Genomic DNA, 19,125 nt, shown 5'->3' on the forward strand with positions numbered 1-19,125 from the left:
AATGCTTTTGGCTGTTGTCTGGGCCTCAGAGAATCCAGTTTCCCGGTATTTAGTGAGGGAGGCCTTTGCATTTGAGATTAAATTCACTGCGATATCCAACTGCATTGGGGTGGATTGGAGGAGCTTGTTCTTCTTGTCTGTCATTGTCAGTATCTCACACCATACGACACAGCAAATCAAGAAGCGGTAAGACTCAACATCCTCTGCGAATGCTTGTGCCTCCACATTGGCCACAGGATCGTTGATTGTCTGTCTGGCTTCCAGTTATGCCTTACGAACCTCAAGCCTGATACCTGATAATATGAACACTTTGGAGCCTACACTCCCATCTTGTGTCACTCCATAACTTCACAGTTATGTTCACGTGTTTCTTTAAAACACTCCATCTTTGTGTGCCAGCTGAAAAGAAGACTGGGGGCCAATCTGCTGGGTCATTTGGTGGAGCAGCAACTGTTCTATTAGGGCCTGAGCTGCTTGTATCTGATGCTGGCTGTACACCTCTGGTCGTGCTAGTACTGGCTGAGGCTGCCTGTACTTCACCTGGGTCTGTGTTAGTACTTGCTGAAGACGGTTGTACTGGGTCTGTGTTAGTACTTGCTGAAGACGGTTGTACTGGGTCTGTGTTCGTACTTGCTGAAGACAGCTGTAATGGGTCTGTGCTAGTATTTGCTGAATATAGCTGTAATGGCTCTGTGCTAGTATTTGCTGAAGCTGCCAGTACTGGGTCTGTTAGTACTTGCTGAAGAAGGTTGTAATGGGTCTGTGTTAGTATTTGCTGAAGACGGTTGTACTGAGTCTGTGTTAGTACTTGCTGAAGACGGCTGTACTGGGTCTGTATTAGTATTTGCTGAGGCTGGATGTGGATCAACTGAGTCTGTGCTTGTATTGGCTGATGATCTCCTCTACTGACAAACTTAAGCATAGCACCTGTAAATTATAGATAACAATACTATTATTAATTTATCAACTGCATCTGGCCTATTCAGACTGGCTCCCCCAGATTTGATTTTATACATTTTAAAATATAAAATACTATTTATACTATGGCTTGGCTGAATACTTGATGGTTATTATTTACTGAGAGCTGTGCATCCATATTGCCCAGTATGCCCAGCTAATCAACATTTTAAATTCAATATATAAATCAATAGTCAGTGTTAATCCATTGCTTTCCATCTTGCATTAGTCCAGAGTTGTAACTAAACCTTGACTGAGAGACTTGATAATCATTGTCTTGTTTTAAAATGATGTGCTCCTATGGGGAGTGTCATCACACCCATATATCGTCTGGACTGGTCCCCACTGAGGTTGCTGCTGGAAAGCGCAAGTTTCATTTCGTGCACGCGCGTTTGAACGCATGTTCACGCTTGACGCGGTTGTCTTTTTCAAGTTGCAGTTTATAAACACTGTTGCCCGTTGGCGTTTATCAAACGTAATAAATAGTTGTATTTCACTCTCACTTTTGTCATGCACAAAGTCACAGAACACAGTCCTGGAAGTGGCTGGCAAGCAAGCAAGACACAGACAGACCAAGAGATGCACTGCCCAGCTGGATTAGCCAAAAGACACCTAAAGACTCTCTGAACATGAGAAACAAGATTCTATGGTCTGAGGAAACCAAGATCAAACTTTTTGGCGTGAATGCCAAGCGTCACATCTGGAGTAAACCTTGCATCATCCCGATGGTGAAGCATGGGGATGGCAGCATCATGCTGTGGGGATGTTTTTCAGCGGCAGGGACTGGGAGACTAGTCAGGATCGAGGCAAAGATGAACGGAGCAAAGTACAGAGAGATCCTTGATGAAAACCTGCTCCAGAACGCTCGGGACCTCAGACTGGGGCAAAAGTTCACCTTCCAAAAGGACAATGACCCTAAGCACACAGCCAAGACAATGCAGGAGTGACTTCGGGACAAGTCTCTGAATGTCCTTGAGTGGCTCAGCCAGAACCCAATTGAACAGCTCTGGAGAGACCTGAAAATAGCTGTGCAGTGACGCCCCCCATCCAACCTGACAGAGCTTGAGAGGATCTGCAGAGAAGAATGTGAGAAACTCCCCAAATACAGGTGTGCCAAGCTTATAGCGTCATACCCAAGAAGACTCAAGGCTTAATCGCTGTCAAAGGGGCTTCAACAAAGTACTGAGTAAAGGGTCTGAATACTTATGTAAATGGGATATTTCAGGGTTTAAAAAAATATGAATTAGCAAAAATGTTTTTGCTTTGTCATTATGGGGTATTGTGTGTAGATTGATGAGGGGGAAAAAACAATTGAATCAATTTTAGAATAAGGCTGTAACATAACAAAATGTTGAAAAAGTCAATGGGTCTGAATACTTTCAGAAGGCGCTATATAAGCAAGCTGTATGTCAGAACGAAGACAGGAGGAGAAATGGAAGTGAGGTGTCTTTGGGTGAAAACAGAGTTGTGTGCTGTGGAATCGGTGAAGGTCACCAGAAATGGTCTTGTGATAATTGTTTGTGTTTCTGTTGGTCAGAGGGAGCATGCGCTCAGCCTCAAACAAATGGGGACAAGAGATGTGAATTGTTTTGCTCTCGAGAAAAGGGTGCCATTGAAAGGAGTGATTACTGGGATTAATGTGAAAGTTGACCAACTGAAGGGGAAGATTCCCGTGATGCTCGTCGTTTGGTGCGACACAGACACAGTGGCGTGAGTGGTGAAACAGAAGAGTCTTTGTCTGTTTTTTTGTTTGTTTTGATTTTGAGTCTTTGCCTGACAAAGTGATGTTAGGATATATAAGTTATCCCGTATAAGCTTTTGTGCCGAATACATTATGGTGTTACAGGTGCCAAGCTTATGGGCATGTGGTAGAAGTGTGTATATAACAGTGCGAGAGTGCATAGTTGGATGGTGAGCCGTGCATTGCATGACGTTTAATTTTGTGCTGTTTCTATCAGGTACATTGTTAAAGATATTATATTGTATATTGTAATTGTATTATTTTGGTAACTACATGCCCAGTGAACAAGCACCAAACCAGTGTGCGTGAGTGCAGAGTTGGATGGTGAGCCGTGCATTACATGACGTGGAATATTGTGCTGTTCCTATCAGAGTAAAGCTCCGTGACTGGTGCTACAAGTTGGAGTTCGTGTCGATGATTGATTGTACACAATGCAAGCAGAGTACTGTTACATGTAGGAGGGAAGTTCCTAGGTGTGAGAAGTGTGCAGAAGGGCATGAGACAAAGGAATGTGTAGCATTGAGGGAAGAAGCACTATGTATTAATTGTAGCGGTGCCCATGGGGCTGGGGATCAGAAATGTCTGGTTGAGGTTACCAGGGTTAGAGTAGTGCAGAAGTTGTCATATGCTGAGGCAGTGAGGAAAGTAGAGGAAGATGGGTCAAGGTGGAGGTATCCTGAGAGGAGTGGTGTGAGTAGTAGAACTGTACCAGTACAGAGGGATAGGCCAACAAGGGATATGTTTCAGTAAGATTGGATTTTTAGCGTTTATAGAAATGGTTATCAACTGTACAGCAGGGACGTAAGTCACAGTAAATTGAGGTTATGTTGGCAGCTGCAGAGTAGTATTTGGGTGTACGAGACTTGACGTCAGAGGAGTTACAGGGTGTGTTGAGTGGTGGTGTCCCGTCCTTTCAGGATGTTGGCCTGAGGTAGGTCTAGATAGATTGAAATAGTGGAGTAGGGTGGTGGGTTTTTAATGAGTGTAGGGTTAGATGGTAGGGTATTTGAGGGCTGACTGCTCCGGGAGAAGATAGGGCGTGTTATGTGTTGTTTAAGCACACACCGAACAGTGTGTTGGAAGCAGTGTTAGGGTTGTATAATAAGGTGTGGAGGACTGGGGTGCGGGGTGGAAACGTGCGGTGCCATTTGTGAAACCTAGGTCTATCGTGCTGACTTCCAACGTGTAAGTTGATGGAAAAGATGGTAGTGAGTAGGATGATGTATTTTGTGGAAGTTAGGGGTTTGATGAGTGTAACACAGAGGGGTTTCAGGAGAGGGCGGTCTGCCATGGATGCCCTGGTGACAGTTAGTACAGAGATAGCCAAGGCCCTGTCAATAAAAGAGAGGATGAGTGTTGTGTATTTTGACATTGAGAAAGCTTATGATACCATGTGGAGGGAAGGGTTTTTGATCAAATCAAATCAAATCCCATTTTATTGGTCACATGCAGATGTTATTTAAAAAATATTTATATTTCACCTTTATTTAACCAGGTAGGCTAGTTGAGAACAAGTTCTCATTTACAACTTGGCCAAGATAAAGCAAAGTTAGTGCGACACAAACAACAGAGTTACACATGGAATAAACAAACATATAGTCAATAACACAATAGAAAAAAAGTCTATATACAGTGTGTGCAAATGAGGTAAGATAAGGGAGGTAAAGGCAATAAATAGGCCATTTTTATTGCTGGTGTAGTGAACTGGTTAGTGTCTTCACTGACATTTTCAACTTCTCCCTGACCGAGTCTGTAATGCATACAGGTACCAGTCAAAGTTTGGACACACCTACTCATTCCAGGGTTCTTCTTTATTTTTTACTATTTTCTACATTGTAGAATAATAGTGAAAACATCAAAACTATGAAATTACATATATGGAATCATGTGGTAACCAAAAAAGTGTTAAACAAATTCAAAGCAGCCACCCTTTGCTTTGATGACAGCTTTGCACACTCTTGGCATTCTCTCAACCAGATTCATGAGGTAGTCACCTGGAATGCATTTCAATGAACAGGTGTGAATTGTGTCATGAATTTACTTTCATTCATCTGATGACTGTAATTTATTTCACCCACTAACTATGTTTAATTGTTACCCGATTAAATGAATAATTAACAAATAACTCAGTAGGATTTTGGGGCACCACGGAATAAGTTGTTTAAAGAGTTACCATCTCCCGAATGAAACTCTATAAGGTCTTTACCTACAACATCCATAAAACAGTCAACATATTAATCATAACCTCTTATCATATCATCATTCTGAACAGTCGTAACCTTATTGGATCTGCAAAAACCCCTGCCTTGCTCATGATTCAGTACTACACAAATTAGTTGAATTATTTATTTACTAGCTAACTAAATAATAACACAGAATAAACATACACCCTTTACATGAGACAAAGGTCCCTAGTGAACTGACAAAATATGACTGCTTGTTTACCAAAAGCGGGAGGGGTAGAGGGAAAGGGAGACACAACACTTGGATACACTTGGAAACGACTCTCACATAATACCAATACTTGGCACATGAACCACCGCCCATTTAGAGTAAGAAATCATGAATGTATTGACGTGTGAATGCCTTCATTATTTGTTTATCTCTGTCGGAACCAAGCCTCCTTGGAAAAGGGTTTGGTTGGGTCTCCTCGTGTGTAAGGCTCTGATTGTCCACAAGAGGTCTCAGTGTCCTTCTTCTTAGTTGTCTGGTCTCCATTGGGTGTTCATTCCTCAGAACAGATACTTAGCTGTACCAGTGATTGTCTGAGAGGGGAGTTCTCCTCTCTACACCTCGGGTAGATAGTCAAAGTTCCAAACCACTTTACACGCACAGCTGCAGACTGCTGATGTCCTGGTCTGGTAGGTGAGTTAATTTTCTTCACCTCGTGTTGAGGTTCAAAGTTACAACCATTTCAGATGTGTAGTGACCGCTCCACGCTTTTCTGGTCTAATGTTAATTTTGTTACCAAGGCTTTTTATGCACTCTGGCCAAAGGGGACGGCTCCATCCATCTGAAAAGCTCTCCGACCTCACTCAGAGCATGGCTACTTATTTATGCACAGTTTATAGGAGATATATTCTCACATTCCTGTTAACGAAAATACATTAACACATTTTTTCACATTATATGCACAACGTATTGAATGGAAACTTGACAGATAAGAGGGATATACTTTCCAAGTTACAGTATTTCATCCATACAGTTTTTAATGACATCCCAAAATGAAAACCAATATTACATTTGTTTTCCACAGTTCCCTCAGACCATTTCCCATATTGTTCCGGTATTCACCTTTTGGATGTTAGAGTTCCGGGTGGCAAAAGTATCTGGAGACATAGGACATTCCTTTAGTTGATCCTAAAGGTGGAGAAAGAGCCACCCCTTCTCCTTAATTTACAACAGGGTGTGGAGGTATCAACACCCCCACACAAGTTCCTTCCTCCCCTCTGTGGGGGATGTTGTTATTGTCAACCATTGCCAAGCTGATATGACTCATGGTGATCCTCACAGGACAGTTATGACACTTGTTAAAAGTTTGTGGAACTTTCTTTCCTTCTTAATGCGTTTCATCCTATCAATTGTGTTGTGACAAGATAGGGGTGGTATACAGAAGATAGGCCTATTTGGTAAAAGACCAAATCCAGATTATGGTAAAAACAGCTGAAATAAGCAAAGACATGAAGGTCAGTCAATGCGGAACATTTCAATAACTTTGAAAGTTTCTTCAAGTGCAGTCGCAAAAACCATCAAGCGCTATGATGAAACTGGCTCTCATGAGGACCGACACAGGAAAGGAAGACCCAGAGTTACTTCTGCTGTAGAGGACAAGTTTATTAGAGTTACCCGGCCAAATAAATGCTTCACAGAGTTCAAGTAACAGACATATCTCAACATCAACTGTTCAGAGGGGATCATGTGAATCAGGCCTTTGTTGTCTAATTGCTGCAAAGAAACCACTACTAAAGGACACTAATAATAAGAAGAGACTTGCTTGGGCCAAGAAACACGGGCAATGGACATTACACCGGTGGAAATCTGTCCTTTGGTCCGATCAGTCCAAATTTGAGATTTTTGGTGATAGTTACCACAGCATTGGGCATTGGGCAGCGATATGCCATCCTATCTGGTTTGCGCTTAGTGAGACAATCATTTGTTTTTCAACAGGACAATGACCCAACACACCTCCAGGCTGTGTAAGGGCTTTTTGACCAAGAAGGAGTGATGGAATGCTGTATCAGTTGATCTGGCCTCCACAATCACACAACCTCAGACCAATTGAGATGGTTTGGGATGAATTGCACCGCATAGTGAAAGAAAAGCTGCCAACTAGTGCTCAGAATACATGGGAACTCCTTCAAGACCGTTGGAAAAGCATTTAAGGTGAAGCTGGTTGAGAGAATGCCAAGAGTGTGCAAAGCTGTCATCAAGGCAAAGGGTGGCTACTTTGAAGAATCTAAAATCTGAAATATATTTTGATTTGTTAAACACTTTTTGGTTACTACATGATTCCATATGTGTTCTTTCATAGTTTTGATGTCTTCACTATTATTCTACAATGTAGAAAATAGTAAAAATAAAGAAAATCTCTTAAATGATTAGGTGTGTCCAAACTTTTGACTGTTACTGTACATGTTTCAAGCAGACCACCATAGTCCCTGTGCCCAAGAAAGTGAAGGCAACCTGCCTAAATGACTACCGCACCATAGCACTCACGTCGGTAGCCATGAAGTGCTTTGAAAGGCTGGTCATGGCTCACATCAACCCAATCATCCCGGAAACCCTTGTTAGATTCTGGATTAAACATGGAACATTGTTATACTAGAGAGATGATACATCAGGAGTAATACTATAGTATCTGAGGAGTGATAGAGACTGGTTTTTACATTAGAAATATCTGTAGGAGCCAGGTTGCTCTGGAACGTGCTGGGTAGAGGGGAGGCAATTAAGGGAGTTTCTATAGGTGACACGGGTGGAGAGTTTAGGATAAGTCATCAAGGCGGTTGAGGTCAGGTCAGCTTAAGGGAGGAGTAACGGTTGATTATTACATCACTTCGTCTTCCTGTCGAACCATAACAGATGTCAGGGTTGGAGAGAAGGAGGAGTGCATCTAAACTGGAGTATATATACTTGTGTTGATGGAAACATGTTTTGTCTAATGCAGCTGTATTGACCCTGTGGGAAGAATTAAACTTGGTTAAGCTTTCATAATATCCGTTGAGTTTTTACTCTGAGAATTAGAACCTAACACCCTAGACCCACTCCAATTCGCATACCGCTTCAACAGATCCACAGATGACACAATCTCAATCACACGCCACACTGCCTTTTCCCACCTGGACAAAAGGAACACCTATGTGAGAATGTTGTTCGTTGACTACAACTCAACGTTCAACACCATAGTGCCCACAAAGCTCATTACTATGCTAAGGATCCTGGGACTAAACGCCTCCCTCTGCAACTGGATCCTGGACTTCCTGACGGGCCGCCCCCAGGTGGTAAGGGTAGGCAACAACACATTTGCCACGCTGATCCTGAGGGGTGTGTGCTTAGTCCCCTCCTGTACTCCCTATTCACCCACGACTGCGTGGCCAAGCACGACTCCAACACCATCATTAAGTTTGCTGACAACACAACACTACCACTGTTAACAATGAGACAGCCTATAGGGCAGTATGGTTCCAGGACAACAACCTCTCCCTCAATGTGAGCAAGACAAAAGAGCTGATCGTGGACTACAGGAAAAGGAGGGCCGAGCATGCCGCCATTCACATCGACGGGGCTGAAGTGGAGCAGGTTGAGAGCTTCAAGTTCCTTGGCGTCCACATCACCAACAAACTAACATGGTCCAAACACACCAAGACAGTTGTGAAGAGGGCACAGCAACACCTTTCCCCCCTCAGGAGACTGAAAAGATTTGGCATGGATCTCCATATCCTCAAAACGTTCTACAGCACCATCGAGAGCATCCTGACCGGTTGAATCACCGCCTGCTATGGCAACAGCTCGGCATCCAACCATAAGGCGCTACAGAGGGTAGTGGATACGGCCCAGTACATCACTGGGGCAAAATTCCTGCCATAAAGGACCTACAGTGGGGAGAACAAGTATTCGATACACTGCCGATTTTGCAGGTTTTCCTACTTACTTAAAGCATGTAGAGGTCTGTAATGTTTTATCATAGGTACAATTCAACTGTGAGAGACAGAACAAAAATCCAGAAAATCACATTGTATGATTTTTAAGTAATTCATTTGCATTTTATTGCATAACATAAGTATTTGATACATCAGAAAAGCATAACTTAATATTTGGTAAAGAAACCTTTGTTTGCAATTACTGAGATCATACATTTCCTGTAGTTCTTGACCAGGTTTGCACACAATGCAGCAGGGATTTTGGCCCACTCCTCCATACAGACCTTCTCCAGATCCTTCAGGTTTCGGGGCTGTCGCTGGGCAATACGGACTTTCAGCTCCCTCCAAAGATTTTCTATTGGGTTCAGGTCTGGAGACTGGCTAGGCCACTCTGGGATCTTAAGATGCTTCTTACGGAGCCACTCCTTTGTTGCCCTGGCTGTGTGTTTTGGGTCGTTGTCGTGCTGGAAGACCCAGCCACGACCCATCTTCAATGCTCTTACTGAGGGAAGGAGGTTGTTGGCCAAGATCTCGTGATACATGGCCCCATCCATCCGCCCCTCAATATGGTGCAGTCGTCCTGTCCCCTTTGCAGAAAAGCATCCCCAAATAATGATGTTTCCACCTGCATGCTTCACGGTTGGGATGGTAATTCTTGTGGTTGTACTCATCCTTCTTCTTACTCCAAACATGGCGAGTGGAGTTTAGACCAAAAAGCTCTATTTTTGTCTCATCAGACCACATGACCTTCTCCCATTCTTCCTCTGGATCATCCAGATGGTCATTGGCAAACTTCAGATGGGCCTGGACATGCGCTGGCTTGAGCAGGGGGACCTTGCGTGCGCTGCAGGATTTCAATCCATGACTGCCTAGTGTGTTACTAATGGTTTTCTTTGAGACAGTGGTCCCAGCTCTCTTCTGGTCATTGACCAGGTCCTGCCGTGTAGTTCTGGGCTGATCCCTCACCTTCCTCATGATCATTGATGCCCCACGAGGTGAGATCTTGCATGGAGCCCCAGACCGAGGGTGATTGACCATCATCTTGAACTTCTTCCACTTTCTAATAATTGCGCCAACAGTTGTTGCCTTCTCACCAAGCTGCTTGCCTATTGTCCTGTAGCCCATCCCAGCCTTGTGCAGGTCTACAATTTATCCCTGATGTCCTTACACAGCTTTCTGGTCTTGGCCATTGTGGAGAGGTTGGAGTCTTTGATTGAGTGTTTGGACAAGTGTATTTTATACAGGTAACTAGTTCAAACAGGTGCAGTTAATACAGGCAATGAGTGGAGAACAGGAGGGTTTCTCAAAGAAAAACTAACAGGTCTGTGAGAGCTGGAATTCTTACTGGTTGGTAGGTGATCAAATACTTATGTCATGTAATAAAATGCAAATTAATTACTTAAAAATCATACAATTTTTTTTTTCTGGATGTTTTAGATTCCGTCTCTCAAAGTTGAAGTGTACCTATGATAAAAATTACAGACCTCTACATGCTTTGTAAGTAGGAAAACCTGCAAAATCAGCAGTGTATCAAATACTTGTTCTCCCCACTATATATACTAGGTGGTGTCCCAAAAAACTCCAGCCACCCAAGTCATAGACTCTCTCCAATGCGGCATGGCAAGCGGTACTGGAGCGCCAACATATGAACATATGAAAGCTGGTGGTTCCTTTTAACATGAGTCTTCAATATTCCCAGGTAAGAAGATTTAGGTTGTGGTTATTATAGGAATTATAGGATTATTTCTCACTATACGATTTGTATTTCATATACCTTTGACTATTGTTCTTATAGGCACTTTAGTATTGCCAGTGTAACAGTATAGCTTCCATCCCTCTCCTCGCCGATACCTGGGCTCGAACCAGGAACATATCGACAACAGCCACCCTCGAAGCAGCGTTACCCATGCAGAGCAAGGGGAACAACTACTCCAAGTCTCAGAGCGAGTGACATTTGAAAGACTATTAGTGCGCACCCCCTGAAATGGTTAGCTAACTAGCTAACCATTTCACATCGGTTACACCAGCCTAATCTCGGGAGTTGATAGACTTGAAGTTATAAACAGCTCAATGCTTGAAGCATTGCGAAGAGCTGCTGGCAAAACGCACGAAAGTGCTGTTTGAATGAATGATTACGAGCCTGCTGGTGCCTACCATCGCTCAGTCAGACTGCTCTATCAAATCATAGACTTAATTATAACACAATAACACACAGAAATACGAGCCTTAGGTCATTAATATGGTCGAATCCGGAAACTATCATTTCGAAAACAAAACGTTTATTATTTCAGTGAAATATGGAACCGTTCCGTATTTTATCTAACAGATGGCATCCCTAAGTATAAATATTGCTGTTACATTGCACAACCTTCAATGTTATGCCATAATTACGTAAAATTCGGGCAAATTATTTGGCAATGAGCCAGGCAGCCCAAACTGTTGCATATACCCTGACTCTGATGAACGCAAGAGAAGTGACATAATTTCACCTGGTTAATATTGCCTGCTAACCTTTCTTTTAGCTAAATATGCAGGTTTAAAAATATATACTTCTGTGTATTGATTTTAAGAAAGTCATTGATGTTTATGGTTAGGTATACGTTGGAGCAAGACAGTCCATTTTCGCAAATGCGCACCGCATCGATTATATGCAAGGCAGGACACGCTAGATAAACTACTAATATCATCAACCATGTGTAGTTATAACTAGTGATTATGATTGATTTTTTTTATAAGATAAGTTTAATGCTAGCTAGCAACTTACCTGTGCTTCTTACTGCATTCGCGTAACAAGCAGGCTCCTCGTGAGGCAGGTGGTTAGAGCGTTGGACTAGTTAACCGTAAGGTTGCAAGATTGAATCCCTGAGCTTACAAGGTAAAAATCTGTTGTTCTGTCCCTGAACAAGGCAGTTAACCCACCGTTCCTAGGCCGGCATTGAAAAAAAGAATGTGGTCTTAACTGACTTGCCTCGTTAAATAAAGTTTAAACATTTTTTTTTTAAGAAAATAAAGAAATCAGCAAAATCGGCGTACAAAAATACCGATTTCCGATTGTTATGAAAACATGAAATCGGCCCTAATTAATCGGCCATTGCGATTAATTGGTCGACCTCTACACTCAATTAGTATTTGGTAGCATTGCCTTTAAATTGTTTAATTTGGGTCAAACGTTCCGGGTAGCCTTCCACAAGCTTCCCACAATAAGTTGGGTACATTTTGGCCCTTCCTCCTGACAGAGCTGGTGTAACTGAGTCAGGTTTGTAGACCTCCTTGCTTGCACACACTTTTTCAGTTCTGCCCACAAATTGTTTAGGATTGAGGTCAGGGCTTTGTGATAGCCACTCTAATACCTTGACTTTGTTGTCCTTAAGCCATTTTCCCACAACTTTGGAAGTATGCTTGGGGTCATTGTCCATTTGGAAGACCCATTTGCGACCAAGCTTTAACTTCCTGACTGATTTCTTGAGATGTTGCTTCAATATACCCTCATTGTTTTCCTTTCCTCATGATGCCATCTATTTTGTGAAGTGCACCATCCCCTCCTGCAGCAAAGCACCCCCACAACATAATGCTACCACCCCCGTGCTTCACGGTTGGGATGTTGTTCTTCGGATAGCAAGCCTCCCCCTTTTTCCTCAAACATAACGATTGTCATTATGGCCAAACAGTTCTATTTTTATTTCATCAGACCAGAGAACATTTCTCCAAAAAGTATGGTCTTTGTCCCCATGTGCAGTTGCAAACCGTAGTCTGGCTTTTTTATGGCGGTTTTGGAGCAGTGGCTTCTTCCTTGCTGAGCGGCCTTTCAGGTTATGTTGACATTGGACTCGTTTTATCGAGAATATAGATACTTTTGTACCTGTTTCCTCTAGCATCTTCACAAGGTCCTTTGCTGTTGTTCTGGGATTGATTTGCACTTTTCAGATGTCCTAACAGACTTGCCAAAACTATAGTTTGTTAACAAGACATTTGTGGAGTGGTTGAAAATCATTAAAACTATTTTTTCAATCACTTTTAAAATATATTTTCCTTTATTACTTTCTAACCCTTACCACCCCTCCCCTAATTTGAGTAAACTAGTGACCAACAACGCTTAGGTTTCTAGTTCCAGCTTATACATACTATATACATTTATGGACAAAATCTATTTTACAATAGCTATATTTAGTTTGTTTTTACTCTAGTCCTTCCTCTTCCCTCAATCTCTCCCATCTATTTCTGATTTCCATACGGTTGGATTTGTATTTGCCATATCTTTCACAAAAGTTCTGAACCTATATGTTTTACGGACACAGTATGTTTTACATTAGTTATCTTGTTGTTATTAATCCCAATCATCAGTTCCATTCAACCCCTCCCATCTATCTATCTCTTATCGCCATCCATATTAGATTTCTATTTGCCATATATTTTTCAACTGTGCTGTGATGTTTCGTGTAACAGTATAACTTTAGACCGTCCCCTCGCCCATACCCGGGCGCGAACCAGGGACCCTCTGCACACATCAACAACAGTCACCCACGAAGCATCGTTACCCATTGCTCCACAAAATACTTCAAGGTCTCAGAACAAGTGACGTCACCGATTGAAACGCTATTTAGAGTGCGCACCACCGCTAACTAGCTAGCCGTTTCACATCCCTTACACACACCCCCCTTTTGACCTCCTCCTTTTCTGCAGCAACCAGTGATCCGGGTCACGGCACCAGTGTAGCAGATGTATATGTATTCTCCATGGGTTGTGTTTTCTCAAAATAAATCACTTCGGCCAGTGGTCCCAGTTGAGCATAATTTATTTCTGCTGTTGTTAAATGGGAAACAGCACATTTACATTACATTTAAGTCATTTAGCAGACGCTCTTATCCAGAGCGACTTACAAATTGGTGCATTCACCTTATGACATCCAGTGGAACAGTCACTTTACAATAGTGCATCTAAATCTTAAAAGGGGGTGAGAAGGATTACTTATCCTATCCTAGGTATTCCTTAAAGAGGTGGGGTTTCAGGTGTCTCCGGAAGGTGGTGATTGACTCCGCTGTCCTGGCGTAGTGAGGGAGTTTGTTCCACCATTGGGGGCCAGAGCAGCGAACAGTTTTGACTGGGCTGAGCGGGAACTGTACTTCCTCAGTGGTAGGGAGGCGAGCAGGCCAGAGGTGGATGAACGCAGTGCCCTTGTTTGGGTGTAGGGCCTGATCAGAGCCTGGAGGTACTGAGGTGCCGTTCCCCTCACAGCTCCGTAGGCAAGCACCATGGTCTTGTAGCGGATGCGAGCTTCAACTGGAAGCCAGTGGAGAGAGCGGAGGAGCGGGGTGACGTGAGAGAACTTGGGAAGGTTGAACACCAGACGGGCTGCGGCGTTCTGGATGAGTTGTAGGGGTTTAATGGCACAGGCAGGGAGCCCAGCCAACAGCGAGTTGCAGTAGTCCAGACGGGAGATGACAAGTGCCTGGATTAGGACCTGCGCCGCTTCCTGTGTGAGGCAGGGTCGTACTCTGCGGATGTTGTAGAGCATGAACCTACAGGAACGGGCCACCGCCTTGATGTTAGTTGAGAACGACAGGGTGTTGTCCAGGATCACGCCAAGGTTCTTAGCACTCTGGGAGGAGGACACAGTGGAGTTGTCAACCGTGATGGCGAGATCATGGAACGGGCAGTCCTTCCCCGGGAGGAAGAGCAGCTCCGTCTTGCCGAGGTTCAGCTTGAGGTGGTGATCCGTCATCCACACTGATATGTCTGCCAGACATGCAGAGATGCGATTCGCCACCTGGTCATCAGAAGGGGAAAGGAGAAGATTAATTGTGTGTCGTCTGCATAGCAATGATAGGAGAGACCATGTGAGGTTATGACAGAGCCAAGTGACTTGGTGTATAGCGAGAATAGGAGAGGGCCCTAGAACAGAGCCCTGGGGACACCAGTGGTGAGAGCGCGTGGTGAGGAGACAGATTCTCGCCACGCCACCTGGTAGGAGTGACCTGTCAGGTAGGACGCAATCCAAGCGTGGGCCGCGCCGGAGATGCCCAACTCGGAGAGGGTGGAGAGGAGGATCTGATGGTTCACAGTATCGAAGGCAGCCGATAGGTCTAGAAGGATGAGAGCAGAGGAGAGAGAGTTAGCTTTAGCGGTGCGGAGCGCCTCCGTGATACAGAGAAGAGCAGTCTCAGTTGAATGACTAGTCTTGAAACCTGACTGATTTGGATCAAGAAGGTCATTCTGAGAGAGATAGCGGGAGAGATGGCCAAGGACGGCACGTTCAAGAGTTTTGGAGAGAAAAGAAAGAAGGGATACTGGTCTGTAGTTGTTGACATCGGAGGGATCGAGTGTAGGTTTTTTCAGAAGGGGTGCAACTCTCGCTCTCTTGAAGACGGAAGGGACGTAGCCAGCGGTCAGGGATGAGTTGATGAGCGAGGTGAGGTAAGGGAGAAGGTCTCCGGAAATGGTCTGGAGAAGAGAGGAGGGGATAGGGTCAAGCGGGCAGGTTGTTGGGCGGCCGGCCGTCACAAGACACGAGATTTCATCTGGAGAGAGAGGGAGAAAGAGGTCAGAGCACAGGGTAGGGCAGTGTGAGCAGAACCAGCGGTGTCGTTTGACTTAGCAAACGAGGATCGGATGTCGTCGACCTTCTTTTCAAAATGGTTGACGAAGTCATCTGCAGAGAGGGAGGAGGGGGGAGGGGGAGTAGGATTCAGGAGGGAGGAGAAGGTGGCAAAGAGCTTCCTAGGGTTAGAGGCAGAAGCTTGGAATTTAGAGTGGTAGAAAGTGGCTTTAGCAGCAGAGACAGAAGAGGAAAATGTAGAGAGGAGGGAGCGAAAGGATGCCAGGTCCGCAGGGAGGCGAGTTTTCCTCCATTTCCGCTCGGCTGCCCGGAGCCCTGTTCTGTGAGCTCGCAATGAGTCGTCGAGCCACGGAGCGGGAGGGGAGGACCGAGCCGGCCTGGAGGATAGGGGGCATAGAGAGTCAAAGGGTGCAGAAAGGGAGGAGAGGAGGGTTGAGGAGGCAGAATCAGGAGATAGGTTGGAGAAGGTTTGAGCAGAGGGAAGAGATGATAGGATGGAAGAGGAGAGAGTAGCGGGGGAGAGAGAGCGAAGGTTGGGACGGCGCGATACCATCCGAGTAGGGGCAGTGTGGGAAGTGTTGGATGAGAGCGAGAGGAAAAGGATACAAGGTAGTGGTCGGAGACTTGGAGGGGAGTTGCAATGAGGTTAGTGGAAGAACAGCATCTAGTAAAGATGAGGTCGAGCGTATTGCCTGCCTTGTGAGTAGGGGGGAAGGTGAGAGGGTGAGGTCAAAAGAGGAGAGGAGTGGAAAGAAGGAGGCAGAGAGGAATGAGTCAAAGGTAGACGTGGGGAGGTTAAAGTCGCCCAGAACTGTGAGAGGTGAGCCGTCCTCAGGAAAGGAGCTTTTCAAGGCATCAAGCTCATTGATGAACTCTCCAAGGGAACCTGGAGGGCGATAAATGATAAGGATGTTAAGCTTGAAAGGGCTGGTAACTGTGACAGCATGGAATTCAAAGGAGGTGATAGACAGATGGGTAAGGGAGAAAGAGAGAATGACCACTTGGGAGAGATGAGGATCCCGGTGCCACCACCCCGCTGACCAGAAGCTCTCGGGGTGTGCGAGAACACGTGGGCGGACGAAGAGAGAGCAGTAGGAGTGGCAGTGTTATCTGTGGTGATCCATGTTTCCGTCAGTGCCAAGAAGTCGAGGGACTGGAGGGAGGCATAGGCTGAGATGAACTCTGCCTTGTTGGCCGCAGATCGGCAGTTCCAGAGGCTACCGGAGACCTGGAACTCCACGTGGGTCGTGCGCGCTGGGACCACCAGACGTTAGTTGTGCAGGGCTTAACGGTATTGATGGCTGTCGATGGCAAAATCTGTAGCATAAAGACAACTGTGTTAGCAGTGGGCTTATGTGACCATTACATCGGTGTATGCTAGCTAACACACTTATTTACAGCAATCATATGCCAAAGCACATCCCAGAAAGCCCCTCAATCCCTAACAGGTACCATATACCCACACATGTATAAATCAGTAACATACAGCAAACTTGTACACATTGTAAAATAGAAAATAGAAAACAGTATTCAGAACGTAACCTACCCCTTGCAGCACATTTTCATACTGGGAAGACCTGACGTTCGCAATCTCCCCCTATCTGCAAGCGGGACCAATCACAACACACCTTATTGTCATCGGAGTTGAACTAACCAATTAAAATGCTTGAACATTAAATATACATTTCTTTAGAGGCAAGTGGAAACATAACCAACCCTGTTACATTCGCACAAGTTCTGAACCTTTCTATTGTAATTTTTTTCTACAGATTGTAAATTGAAAATACATTTTTTTTTGCTAAAAGTATTATTATATTATTGATCGATTGACTATGACTTTTCAGATTACCCAGTAGTGCTATCTACAGAGTTAGTTCCATGAAAACATTGCAATTCTTCAGCCATTCCTGGACCTGTGACCAAAATACATGCCACATATGGACAGTACCAAAACAAATTATCTAATGATTCTGTCTCTTCATAGCAACATCTGCAGAGCTGGGAAGGTTGTATCCCCCATATAAATAACATTATGTTGTTTGCAATAATTTAAATAGAAATATTCAAAGTTTTGAGTCCGGTGTCGTTTTACGTATCAGTTCATAAACCATGTGCAACCTACCTCGGTGTAAAGATCACCAAAAATCTTAAGGTTGTGAATGATCCTAATTTGAATCCTGCAAGTGAAGCTATCAAAAATAAATTATCCTCGTGGTTAGGGAGGGATTTAAGTCTTCAAAGGGAGGGTGCTTTTATCTAAAACTGAGGGGCTAGCTCGTGCATCTTTTTTCATCGATTGACATTCCCAAATCCACTTGCTGTACCTTAGATGTCTTCACTCTCTTTTATCAGATATCAAAAGTCAACTGGGTTAAAAGGTACTTTAAAAACACTAATAGTTTCTGGAATATTATTCCTCATATTGCTTTTCAGAAGCTCGACAATGTCCCTATATTGTGGGTAAACATCCTGTGAAATTTGGCGGCTTTTCACAAGCAGACTTTAATGTGCTGGGCTTTGCTGTATAAACACAACGTTTCTGAAAAGTATTTTCACCTCATAAAATGTTATATATGGAATAATGGGTTGATATAACATAGAAACAAGAAGTTATTTTACCGTAACTAGTTCTCGAAAACCATTGTCATTGACAACCAATTAGTTAGTATTTGTGGGAATCAATTTAGAGAGAGAATGTATGGAAATATACAACTTTGAGGTTTCAAGCAAGGAATATGACACTGTTATGAAAGCTATAGATGTGTTCAACTCCGATGAATGCACAACAAATGTTCTTTACATAAGATGGGGACATTACAAGTGTTATCAGTTAAGAGTTTTACATCTGAAAAAATGTGTCAAAGTGAGTAAAAAAATGTTTTAATTGAACTGCCCCATCTAGTGTCCTTTTAAAAGCATAGCTAATGATTGAATTGAGTTTACACCCTCACAGCTGCTATGTGTGTCCCACAAAGTCTGAAGTCAGCTGAAATGCAATAAACTTTGCATATTGAACTCAGAATATACATTTAGCTTGTGATGGAACATGTTTATATACCTGCAAGGACAGGGAAGGGATATGAGATAGGCCTACACCATTCACCTATGAATATAGCCTAGTGCAGTTTCTACTCTATAAATTGATATTTGGTCAGTTTCCTTTCACAAAAATGACACATGACTTTCCCAGGTGCTTAATGACAGTCTTTATTGAGACGCATAATAAAACAGAACGGAAATCTGTTTTGACGATGCCTAACAGACTGACATGCCCGTCTAATTAGTTAGATTATCATGGTCATGTCAACTGGTCCTTTTGTGGCAGAGCTTAAATGCAGTGGAAATGTTTTTTTGGGATTCAGTTAATTTGCATGGCAAAGATGGACTTCGCAACTAATTGCAATTAATCTGATCACTCTTCATAACATTCTGGAGTATATGCAAATTACCATCAAACAAACGGAGGCAGCAAACTTTGTGAAAATGAATATGCGTCATTCAAAACTTTTGGCCACGACTGTAGGCTAGAACACACCCGTAGATTAAAACTGGTTTCAACTAACCGAGTTTGGAAGAAAATAGACTTGGACATCACACGTGCACTAGGTGCAGCAACTACATCCAAAATCATGGCAGACATTGGATGTTCCTCTGCATTATCATTACCTCAGTGAAAACAATGTCCTGAGACATCAAATTGGCTTTTTAGCAACTTACGGTTTTAAAAAACACCTTTG

This window comes from Oncorhynchus keta, chromosome 10 (genome assembly GCF_023373465.1).
Source record: "Oncorhynchus keta strain PuntledgeMale-10-30-2019 chromosome 10, Oket_V2, whole genome shotgun sequence".
Lineage (NCBI taxonomy): Eukaryota > Metazoa > Chordata > Actinopteri > Salmoniformes > Salmonidae > Oncorhynchus > Oncorhynchus keta.